At 43.5% G+C, this 11849-nt stretch overlaps 1 protein-coding gene across 1 annotated transcript in view; it reads right to left on the reverse strand.

Annotated features, from left to right (window-relative positions):
- The window catches only part of PRICKLE1 (prickle planar cell polarity protein 1), a 66169-nt gene extending 63731 nt beyond the window's left edge, over nt 1-2438 (reverse strand). Inside the window, exon 1 of the mRNA XM_083574464.1 lies at nt 2113-2438. The gene's annotated coding sequence lies outside the window, so the exon portion shown is untranslated. The remainder of the gene's footprint in view (nt 1-2112) is intronic.
- Nucleotides 2439-11849: the final 9411 nt, after the last annotated feature.

Consider the following 11849-nt stretch of genomic DNA (forward strand, 5'->3'; position numbering starts at 1 on the left):
AGGAAAAAAACAGGGGGGGGAAATCCATGTCTGTTGCTGGAGTATTTACTTTTAGAACTTAAGCATCAATAAAGACTAAACAATTCCTTCAGCAAGCAACTGAAAACAGAACTGAAATACTTGGGAAATGGCAGAGCCAAATGAATCTTAAAAACCTAGATTCTGCTAAATTTGCTGCAGGCAAAGTGGGTGGGGAAACAGCTAGCTAAAGGTCAGTGTTCTCAATCACACCTCAAGCTATAGAAAAAGGCATGATAGCCATTTATTTTTGTCACCTTTTTGTTTTAGTATGTGGGAAATACACAGGGTGAGCCTTTAAATCTTCTGCATCAAGATTGCGCTGGGAGCTGTAAAATCTTCCCCACTGTGCTTCAAGCTTCCCAGTTGATGGCATTTAAAAACACTAAAGCTAGTACAAAAAAGAGCTTTATTTTGTTTTCCTTAACCCCCAGCTGTGGGAACAGTGACAGATTTCTGAGCTAGGCCCAAACATAGCCACATATACACCTTAAGATGAGTGCCCCAGCCAAGTCAGCCAAAATAAATGGTTACTGCTTTAAGTTTTAGATCTCCAAGCTAAGGCTCAATGTTGTCTGGAAAGGGGAGGGGAGATTAATGTTCCTTGCACTTTCTAAGTGAAGTAGCGAAGGCTAACTCTGTACCTTAAAAACTAAATTTTAGATGGTTTTCACCTTCAAGAGTTAAAAAATGTTCCTCCCATCCCTTTACAACTTTAAAGAACCAAGACCCAGACATATTGTTAGGGATCGCCAAAGGAACTCCCGCGGGGCTGCCCTGTATATACAAAATAATAGGAGGGAGTTGAAACATTGACACTTGACTGAGGATAATGGAGAAAGCAAAGCCTTGCTTGTGTTGGGGGGGGGGGGGAGCCAGTTGTCACCCAAGTGACAGACAACAGCTGAGCTCACACATCTGGAGCCTGATTCAGGCAGACTCCCTGAAACTCACACCCATCTATAGCCATGGCCCGCTGCTAGAAAGACAGATGGGAGTTTTCCTTGCATGGACTGTATAAATAAATATATAAAGTGGCAGATATTCTGCAGCAACTGCCACACTGGCTGCGTGCTCTTTAAACGCATCCTTTTGATCGCAGCGAAACAGTTTATTGCTATAGGCATAAGAGATAAATATAGCTTCTTTTTTTTTAATAAAAAAAAGTGCAAAGAGATTTAATTACACACATACCCAGACCTTGATATAATAAATAGTTTCACTAGTCAGCAATGCACGCATAGTCCTTTCTTCTTGCAGATCCAACTCAATGGGTGCTTACTCAAAAGTAGGCTCCACCGAGTTCAAAGGGGCTTACTCCCAGCAAAAGTGGACTGTCTGCGGCGTTAGGGGGTTCAACCCTAAAGCACTCACCCTTTTCCAAAGAGAAGCAACGGCGGATTGAACTGAATACTGTATCCCTTACACCGAGAAAGGAGAGCACTCTCTCGCTATTCTACCCCAATGAGAGTTAACTAGTACTCCGTGTCTCGGTTCCATAATTCACCTTGACCAGCCCGAATCAAAATGCACGTATATAAAAGAGGCGAAGTAACAGTCCACGCAAGACGCAGTCCACAGTGGGGTTTACCCCCCCCCCACACACACCTCTCTTCTCCCCCAAACTTATACTATATACAACATTAACGTCTCACATCGAAGATAACCGATCTGTAGAAAGGACTTTATGATCTGAAAACAGAGACGATGGCACTTTTGTCACCCAAGAAAATCTTCAATTAAAACATTTTTTAAACAAGCAGTGGGATTTACTCTTAAGTAAATGGGGTGTGTGTGTTTAAATCCCTCATTAAGGGCAGCCTAAAACTTACCACTAAGGAATTTGAAAAGATGATGATCACTGGTAGAAGTTAAGGGTCTGTGGAGGAGGCGGGTTGCTTGTTTTAGCTAGATTTCCTATTCCAGTAACCAGTTTCTGGGGACTTTTCTTGGTGAGTGGCAGGAGATGCTAAGAGGGCGGAGGGGCGGGGAGCGATCCTGCGACCTCCTTTGAGGGATTCTGCATAAAGTGCCCCACACCGCAGAAAGCAATTCCGTCCCCCCCCCCCTGTCTCTGCTGCAGCACAGACTCACCCTCGACGAGAAGGACTCCGGCCACGAAGCTGCCCAGGTGCTCTCGTCGGTACGCCGGACGGCGATCCCCACATTGGAGGCAACAGCAGCAGCAGCAGCAGCGCCTGCCTGGTTCCTCGCTCGGCGGCTCTACCCCTCGCGGGAAATCAGCGCACGCCGAAGCCGCGCATGTCGAGCGGAAACGCGGCGGCGGCGGCGAAGAAGCAGCAGAGAGCGAGCAGCGACCCCCTCGGCGGCCGACCCTCTTCCCCTACTGGAACTCCGGCGCCCGGCACCCGCTTGCCATGAGGAAAGCCTTCCCCGCAGCCCATTGGCTGCAGCTGCCCGCGCCAGCCAATCGACGAAGGGCCTCGTCCCGTCGGCACTCCGGAAAACCCGGTTGGGTGGATCGCGTCAATGGAGATGGGTGGGCTGCGCGCGCGACCCTTCCTCTTGGTGTCGCAGGGAAAGGTTTTGGGGGTCGGCGCTGCCCGTCCCCCAAAACAGGAGAGGGTGGGGGGAAGCGGGGAGGAAGAGAAGGAGGAGGGGCCCCGCAAGACTGCTGCGACGCGCTCTAAAAGGACAACTTCCCATAGAAGCATGGAAGGGAACCTACCATGTCATCTAGTCCACCCTCATTCAATGCAGGAATAATAATAATAATAATAATAATAATAATAATAATAATAATAATAATAATAATAATAATAATAATAATAATAATAATTTATACCCCGCCCTCCCCAGCCAAGACCGGGCTCATGGGGCATTCCTGAATTTGTTAGTCGCCCTAATAGGAATCGAACCTGCATCCTTTGGCGTTATTAGCACGACCTTCTAACCAACTGTGTCGTTTGGTGATTAGCGTTTTGCTCGCCATTTGAAGTTCGCCCAGGCATGGCAAAAGTTTTAAAGCCTTTCCCTTGATGGATATGCGTCTAGGAAACGGGCGGAAGAGCTGGCGTTGCCAATTTCCTCCGGTGAAATTGACAATTAGCTTCCCCCACCCCACACACTATTGCTACTACTCTTGGGAGAGGGAGGCAGTTGGCGGCTCCGTTCGGTTTCTATATTTGCCCCAGGCATCTCTCCGCAGATGTGCCCAAGGTTTTTTGGGATTCTGCCATAATATGCATACAAGTATATATCGGACCCACCCGCTGGCATACAGAAAAAGTCGCCGAGATACCGTAATATTTGATTTCACCGTTTGATGTGCTGCCAGTTGTATGAACCGCGAAGCATATGGCTCGTAACGCCGTTTACTTGGAAGCAAATCCCACGGAAGTCAATGGAATTTGCATTCAGGGAAGTGGAGGAAAGACACCCCCCATGTTAATAAATAAATATGCTAAAACAAAATTATTCTCAAATGTTGCAAGCTATGCTCAAGATTTTTCAGTCAACTGCTAAATTGGTTTAATGGTCAACGTCCACCAATGTTGTACATGTGGAAATTGATGGGTTAATTGAGCAATATGCACGTTAGCTATATATACTGAGCTTTTCAGGCATATATTGCTGCAACATTGGGGCAGGGAATGATATATTTTCTGAATGAGCAGTATACAAGTCTGGCTTCTTAATAAGCCTACACAGTTTTTAGCTATGAGTCTGTATGTAAGCCAGTTGCATGTATTCTTCACTCAGACTTCACTTTCTACATCATGTATGTAACACCAAAGTGAGCCTAGGAAGCTGCCTTATGAGTTAGGGCTTTAATATGTGTAAATTGGAGGAGTTGGACTAGATGACCCTCAGGGACTCTACAAAAATATTCCAACCACAGTAATCGCAATGAAGTCAAGTAGATTCTTCCAGGGTTTCTGACTGGCCATTTTCACAAGGGACATTAAAATATAATACCTACATTGGCTAGAATTGACATTCACTGTTAAGATAGATTTTTCCCCCTTGTTAATCTACATGGATAACAAATGAATTACCCCATATTAAAACTGCAATTCAATACACCCGTACTCTTAAGTAAGTCCCACCAAGTTCAGTTAGTATAGGAATGTAGCTTAAATGAGTTTCTTAGCATCGTTTGTAGACTGCTTTTCCTTGACAAAAATAGGCCAGACATGATTTGAGGGGAAATGGATAACATTTCTCTCACAAGTATAGTTGCATGTGGTTTGCCACAACAAAAAGTATGTGTAATCATTTAAAATAATAGTCTAATAACCTTCCTGTATATTAAATGCAGAAAATGAATGCACTAATTAAAACAATCAGGCACAGCTTTGCTTCAGGAGAAGAGTATGCTTTGTTTCCCAGTGTTTTAATGCAGGATCTGGGTCATCAAAATAGAGCAGAATACTTTTATCAATCACGGGGTAAACCTGGGCAGATCTCGCCTCCACTGAGATTTTCTAATTGAAGAGGTGGTGTACATTTCATTTGAAATTCAGTGAGATCAATAACATCCATAACTGTGATCTAGAATTAGCATTTTAGGGGGTGGAGGGGGGGGGGACTGAAAGATTATGAAAGTTTCAGCTAATATCCTGAAACATCATACCCTAGACGAAAATGGTTCAAGGATTACCTGGTAAGGGAAACAGATAGTGGGTGGGGAGGAGGAAGACTGCAGAAAACCTTATCAGAACTATTATGCTCTGTTTGCTCCTAATTTATGCCATGTAGATTCTGCTCTGTTCTTTTGCGCTGTCTGTTCAAGCATTTCTGAAACTCTTATCACAGCAATATCTAGGCACCTTCAGATCTACACTGCTGTATTATTTCCTTCACTTGTTTCGTCCCATATTTATCTTGGCTAATATAGGAAATTAGATGCTTATGTTTTTTTTAAAAAACAAGAACAGGTTCTTTGTTGTGTTTCCAGTCATATTAAGAGATTTATCTCTGGGGTGTTTGATTATCTTGCTCCTAAAATAGTTCTTTGCTACCGTTTTTATGTTCTACATTTCTTTATCTAAAACTCATTTTAAATGCATTTCATTATGATGAAAAACCTTCACCTTCCATTTAACCCCGCAGCATACTAAAAATGTTGTGGATAGTGGAGGCTTCCAGATCGTTGAGATTCAAGGCACTGGCAAAATACACGAGATCCTAAATGTATAGGGGACCCCCATTTATCATTATGTTTCAAGCGTTTGTTAGCTGTTTGCTTGAGATTTAGAGGATCCTATACTCGCATTCACAAAAATAAAGGAATGTGTGATGTGAATTTTAATGGTATGATGGCACTGAAAATGAGATTTGGCTGTTTCTTTGCAGGGGGTGTTCGCCTGCTTTTCTATGTGGTCATTCGGGGTTGGGGGTGTACAGGCAACAACCAATTTACGCAAATCCAATTGACGTGTGATTGTGCACATGCGCATCATAGTGACCTGGAAGTGGCTGGAAAAGGGGGTGTAATGGGGTGGGGGCATAATGGGGCAGAGCAGGCTTATGCATGCCCTGCTGTTGTGCATGATGACCCATAATGCAATTCCCACACATATTGGGGGTTGCCTGTATATTGTCTGCTTTTTAAAAAATGTGGTTATTTGTTTGGTGTGGGGCTGGAAACCCCTTTTCTAGAGGATAAATGCAATATACTCCCACAATATCATATATGTAGTTTTCTACATGGAAACATACCTTCCATATTTTTTACTGGAAGCAATATATGGGAAACATAGTAAGATACCCATTTACCCGAGACAGCTCCATTGACTCGGTGGAATTTACCTTTGGGTAGGGACGCGGGTGGTGCTGTGGGTTAAACCGCAGAGCCTAGGGCTTGCCAATCAGAAGGTCGGTGGTTGGAATCCCCATGACGGGGTGAGCTCCCGTTGTTCGGTCCCAGCTCCTGCCCACCTAGCAGTTCAAAAGCACACCAGTGCAGGTAGATAAATAGGTACCGCTCCAGCGGGAAGGTAAACGGCATTTCCGTGTGCTGCTCTGGTTCGCCAGAAGCGGCTTAGTCATGCTGGCCACATGACCCAGAAGCTGTACGCTGGCTCCCTCGGCCAATAAAGTAAGATAAGCGCCGCAACCCCAGAGTCGGTCACAACTGGACCTAATGGTCAGGGGTCCCTTTACCTTTACATTAGACTGCACTCCACACAGGATTAACTAATTCAGATACGTAGTCCCATGAATTTTGTAGCTCTCAAGAAAAAGATGACATTGCGTTCTATCTCAGCTGATAGTACGGCCACTTTTTTTGTACCACGCCTCTAGTTAGTCATACTCTTTGATGCTTCCATTTATGCTGCACTATGGAAGAAAAGGATTAAGGTGACTTGGAAGCAATTTAGGATTGCTGTCGAAGAGGTTTCACAGGATCAGAGCACTGCATCAGCTCAGTAGCCAGTGCTCATGGTGGAAAGGGCAACGGCAATCTTCGAGACAGAAGTAAATGTTAAAGCATTAAAGATCCACAGTGAAAGGTTACACATATATATTCAGAAATAATAAACCATTGGATTCAGTGGGACTTATTTCCAGGCAATGGGAAATAAGGCTTACAGCATCAGGAAATTCCAGACTGTTGTCGTTTTCAGGTGGGATTCCATCACATACTGGCAAATTCCAGTTGCACAATTATTGTTGATTGGGAAACCCACATTCCCCGAAGACTGAACTTTTTGCGCTAACAGCAGCGATGAGGAAGTGGCCTGGAAAGTGTGGGATAACCCTTGCTTTGAAGCAAGGTCATCTAAGCTCCCTGCAAACAAATCCAAATGATTCCCAAACAAATAGGTTGTCCATATCCTCTCATTCCGAGGCGAGGAGAAAAACGATTGCTCCACATTAAGGGTAGGCGACCTAAGGCCCATGGGCCAGATGTGGCCCAATCGCCTTCTCAATCTGGCCAGTGGACGGTCCGGGAATCAGCTCGTTTTTACATAAGTAGAATGTGCCCTTTTATTTAAAATGCATCTCTGGGTTATTTGTGGGACCTGCCTGGTGTTTTTACATGAGTAGAATGTGTGCTTTTATATAAAATGCAGCTCCGGGTTATTCGTGGGGCATAGGAATTCGTTCTCCCCCCCCCCCCAAAAAAAAAATAGTCCGGCCCACCACATGGTCTGAGGAATGGTGGACCGGCCCACAGCTGAAAAAGGTTGCTATATCAAAAAGGTTGCTATATCATGTAGGCTATACATACATATGAAGTATGTTTGGCTTCCCTTTCCAAGAGGCTCTTCTGCCTCCAATGGCCACATGGCAAGCAAAAGCTGCAGAGAATCTTTTTCCCCTCGGCATGAATCTTCAGGAAGGAGGAAAGAACCCTTACAGAATTTCATCCTGCCACGCAGCTATAGATTAAGAAACATTTCATTGTGGGGAGGCAAGGGAAGGAGGAAAAGCCCACCAAGTGTAAGATGACAAAATCTTACATTTGCTCGGAGATGCATTCTTCTTTGTTTCATTTTCTTTTTATCTTTTACTTTCCATGTTCCAAGACCAGGCTCTGGTATGGAAACTGGCTTCCTTATGGATTGGTGTCAAGATGTATCTCTACTGCCAGGCTCTTACTTCAAAGAACAATTCACAGAGGTCCTTTCCTACTACCAAGTATCGTTTTCTATATATGTGATAGGTGAGATCAATCCAACACAGATGCTGTGTTGCACAGCGTAGCGCTTGATGTTTAAAGGCCCACTTTATGCTGTTACCTCCATTGTTATATTTATGAGAGTCCTACAGGGAGGAAACATGGCTCAGGGGCAGTGCAGCTGGTTTGCATGCAGATGGTTCCAGGGTCAATCCCATGTGCCTCCAGTTATATATATATATATCTCAGGTAGCAAGTTATGGGGAAGACCGCTGTCTGAAATCCAGGAGAGCTGCTGCCTGTCTGAGCAGGTAGATTAGATCAGGGATGGGCGACATGTGGCCCTCCAGATGTTGTTAGACAACAGTATTCATCATCTCTGATTAAACCAAGCCTTACGAGGAATGGTTGAAGGAGCTGGGTATGTTTAGCCTGGAAAAGAAGAGACTGAGAGGAGATATGATGGCAACCTTCAGATATCTCAAGGGCTATCACACAGAAGAGGGAACAAACTTGTTTTCCCTGATCTGGAGGGTAGGACTCAAAACAATGGCTTCAAGTTACAAGAAAGGAGATTCCGACTAAACCTCAGGAAGAACTTTCTGACACTAAGAGCTGTTGGACAGTGGAATAGTCTCCCTCTTGAGGTTGTGGACTCTCGTTCCTTGGAGGTTTTTAAGCAGAGGTTGGATTCCATCTGTCATGGATGCTTTAGCTGAGATTCCTTCATTGGAGGGGGTTGGACTAGATGACCCTTTGGGTCCCCTCCAATTCTACGATTCTATGATCTCACCACAGCTTGGCCATATGGAAGCTGATGGCCAACAACCCCACTCTTGGTTTGGATGGACAAATAGGCTGATCTGGTATAAAGCAACTTCCTCTGTAATAGTCCCATGCAACATATTTTGCTAGCAAATATAATTGTTGGAGCGTTGTTGTTAAGTAGGCAGGGAAAAGAGAAAATGCGACCTTTTTTTTTGGAGAAGCCAGTAGGAATCACGCCGAACCTGTCTCAGCTGGCAAGTCATTCCTCGCATATCTCACACACTGTATAAGTATGCCTCCAGACACCATAAAAGGGGAAGAAAGGCATTTTCCACCAAAACAATATTTATACTCTGCAATAAAATCTTCCCCCCTCCCTTTTGCTTTACATTACGTTTGCCTAAAATTAATTTTATGTGACCACAATCCTCAAATCACACAATCTAGAAGAGTGTGATCAGCTTCTGTGAGGCTGCTTTGGAGGATAATAACCTGCATAACAAACCCATACAGAGAAGTTTGGAATCAAACATATTTAAAGTGGATTGCAAGCCATAACATTGATTTCCCCCTTGATTAGTTTTTGTCGCTTTCTGCTGCAATCTCGAACGTTCTTGAAAACGAAGTCTTTATTAACTAGACAGGGTATCGTAATCTTTTTTGTTTCCATGCAGATTGCTAAACAGCATCGCTAAACAAATTGACTGAATGCCATTGATTATTCATCAGATTAATTGTGGCAGATCGTGAAATTCTTTATTCGCCGTTCTTCGGATGGGAATAGATGCCACAAAAAAAACCCCGCAATTAAGGCAGACCATAAGTGGATTCCATGGTGATCTGCTTTCATGCCACAATTCTTGCAATTATATAAAAATGGAAATTAGACACGAGCAGCTTGATGAAGGCACTGAGTAATGATAGTTCAGTCTGTGTAACCCGAAGGGGCCTAGCACATGTGGGGTGACATGAGTGACCAAATGATGCTTCAAATGTTTCTTTTTTGTTTCACCTCTTTTATACTAACTAAGCTTACATCTTCCAATATAGCCCAGTCAACGCTAACTGCTTTAACAGTGGAATTATATGCATCCAATGTCCAGTGAAGGAGCAGAAGCTGAATTGCTTGCTTTCCTTTCCTTTCCTTTCCCCTCCCCATTCTTTTTTCCTTTTGTATCATATCTATTGATATTGCTTTTACCACATCAGTAGAGTGAAAGGCAGAATCTGAAGCTTGAGTAAGGTAAGAAAATAGCAGACACAGTTCTGTCTCCTGTGCGTTCAGATTCTGAGCAATTTATGACTGACCATGCAAAATGCTCCTCATGTGGAAAAGTAAATACATGTCTCTTTGCAATGTGTATCCCCTGTTAATACAGTGGTACCTCGGGTTACATAGGCTTCAGGTTACATACACTTCAGGTTACAGACTCTGCTAACCCAGAAATATTACCTCGGGTTAAGAACTGCTTCAGGATGAGAACAGAAATTGTGCTCCGGCAGCGCGACAGCAGCAGGAGGCCCCATTAGCTAAAGTGGTGCTTCAGGTTAAGAACAGTTTCAGGTTATTCCCTAAGAAACCAGAGGCCTTTCTCTTGGGTATTGTCGGACAGGGGGTGTTAAAGATGGATATAACTTTCTTTTTGTAAGCCACAACAGCAGCTAGAATACTTATTGCGAAGTACTGGAAGACGCAAGAATTACCCACACTGGAAGAATGGCAGACGAAGGTGATAGACTACATGGGTTTGGCAGAAATGACGAGCAGAATCCGAAACCAGGGAAGAGAAGCAGCGCAAGAAGAATGGAAAAAGTTTAAGGATTACCTAAAGAAATATTACAAAATTAATGAAAGTTAGAATGATGTTGGACTGGAAAGTGAATGGTTACTATTAGCAATGGTTAAGACAAGGAGAACAAGGAAGATTAGATTAAATTCAAATTAAAATAAGGGAAGATTTGCTGAGTAATTGATAAGAATTTGGAATACAGAAAAGGGAGGCATGAGGAAGTCGGGGAAGAAAGGTATAAGAAATTAAGATATGAAATGGTACATGTTTTTTGTTTTGTTTTTGTTTTTGTCTGTTTATGTATTTGTTATATGTTTGTTGTTGTTATAAAAACCTTTAATAAAAAATTATTTTAAAAAAAAAAAGAACAGTTTCAGGTTAAGTACGGACCTCCGGAATGAATTAAGTACTTAACCTGAGGTACCACTGTACTGTTGTAGGTTAATGGTGAAAGTCTTGTTCATGTCAGGGGGACAGTTACAGAAATGCTTAACCTTCCAGTTAAAAGGTTAATCAGACGGGGCTGAAGAACCTTCCCATAAATCAGGCAGGGGTGATGAACCTGTGCTCCTCCAGATTTTCCTGGACTACAAGTCCCCTCACCAGTGGCCATACTGGCTGGGGCTGGTGGGAGTTGGAGTCCAATAGCATCTAGATCAGGGTTTACCAAACTTGGGTCTCTAGCTGTTTTTGGACTGCAGTTCCCATTATCCCTGACCACTGGCTGGTCTTGCTAACTTGGGATGATGGGAGTTGCAGTCCAAAAACAGCTGGAGACCTAAGTTTGGGATACCCTGATCTAGTTGGCAGCAAGTTCCCTGTCCCTGAAAACAGGTTTTAAAAGGCTTACGGCTGCGATCCCAGGCACACTTACCTGAGAGTAAGCCCTGTTGAACATGGTAGGCCTTCTTTTTGAGTAAATCTGTGTTGGATTGTTGCATTAGATTAGCTGGTTGTATTGGCCTTGTTTTCCTTCCAGAGACTGGTTACAATCACTCTTTTTCAGAGATCGTTGAGAAATGGGGTTCAGTGGCTCTTTCTAGTTCCCCCCTTTTAATTTTCATTTTCTATGGTGCCCTTTGGACTGGAAATAATGGGATATAAACTTTTATATAAGTAAATATAAATGCCCATGCCCGTATAATTTAATTAAAGTGCTACCCTTGTTTTAAACTCTTGAGATGAGTCCCCCTCTAGTGGAAGTGCTTCTGTACCCCTTAAAAGTTCAATTCCTATGTCTGTTGATTCAGAATTGTGCTCTTAGCACCAGACAAAAAAAACATAATAAACACCAGCCACTGCCATTTCCTTCCCCTCACAATATTTGTTTTCCCCTCTTTTGAAAAAAGTTGTTCTTCCCCTCTTTAGTGCTAGAGGACAAATTTCCTTTTTCAAAATAAAAACCAGTAAAGCGTGTTCTCACTAAAGGAGAGCACGTGTTGCGGATGGGGCCTAGCAAGACACCCCATAGTTGCCAGGCAGTATAAGATAGAGGGGCCTGGCAAGGATTGGCTGTTTGAGTTGCTGGGATAAAATTGATGTTGCCAATTTGGGGGTGGGAACAGGCTATTTAAACAAGGTTCACAGCAAGCTGCTTTCTCTTTCAATGTGGGAACCGGATCACATGGAGCACTTGGACTGTCTGGAGGACAGTGATGCAATCTTCTCATTGTCTGGTTACA

This window comes from Podarcis filfolensis (assembly GCF_964270895.1).
Source record: "Podarcis filfolensis genome assembly, chromosome: 10".
In the NCBI taxonomy this organism is placed as follows: domain Eukaryota; kingdom Metazoa; phylum Chordata; class Lepidosauria; order Squamata; family Lacertidae; genus Podarcis; species Podarcis filfolensis.